Here is a 681-nt window from a genome sequence, read left to right as displayed (position 1 = left end):
GGGGGGGGGGGCGGAGGTCTTATTGACGTGCACCTCGCTAATGCGCCTTTTCCGGGCACGCGCAGCAGGTCGAGCAGGCCATCCTCGTCTCGCCGCGGGCAGCGCCGGGACCCGGATGGCGTGTGTCCGAACGGTCGCGAATGTAGCCCAAGCAGAGCAGAGCCGCCGACCCGCTGAGCCCGCATAGATAGAGCAGCGGGAAGCACAAGTGTGCGAATATCGCACTTTTCCACGAGTGCGAGCAGGTTGCCATTTGCACACTTTTGCACAAGTGTGCAACACAGGAAAAGGCACTTTATGGGGAAGCTAGCCCTGAGGAGGTGGCGTGGCGTGCCTAAACGAAGCAGAGGATGAGCGGTAGTCTAGCAGAGGTTAGGATGCGTGTCGTTAGATTTCAAACAGTTTAAAACGGGTCTATGCATCTGCATCTAGCACCTTGCTACCACCATTACCAATGTTTATTACGGCAGTTGAGTCATTATCATTGAGTTAAAAGTGTACCAATGCAATATGTCCGTACTAACCTTGACAACGACACCGGAACGTTTTAGAAGATTGTGTAGACTTTCTTTTCCTTTCCGAAGCCAAACTACACAGAATCACTTTTTGACACAAGAATGCTACGACGATGGAATCTGGGCCCAATTTTTCTTAACAAATTCTCGCAAATTCTTCAAAACT

General features: G+C 51.2%; 1 protein-coding gene across 1 annotated transcript in view; it reads left to right on the top strand.

The window, feature by feature from the left end:
- LOC113217549 (MAP7 domain-containing protein 1) overlaps nucleotides 1–681 on the top strand; it is a 13,692-nt gene that overhangs the window by 11,596 nt on the left and 1,415 nt on the right. The gene's annotated exons all lie outside the window — the stretch shown is intronic.

The sequence above is a fragment of the Frankliniella occidentalis genome, unplaced genomic scaffold, assembly GCF_000697945.3.
Source record: "Frankliniella occidentalis isolate FOCC.00 unplaced genomic scaffold, Focc_3.1 Scaffold75, whole genome shotgun sequence".
Taxonomy (NCBI): domain Eukaryota; kingdom Metazoa; phylum Arthropoda; class Insecta; order Thysanoptera; family Thripidae; genus Frankliniella; species Frankliniella occidentalis.
This window is presented reverse-complemented; position numbering and strand designations above follow the sequence as displayed.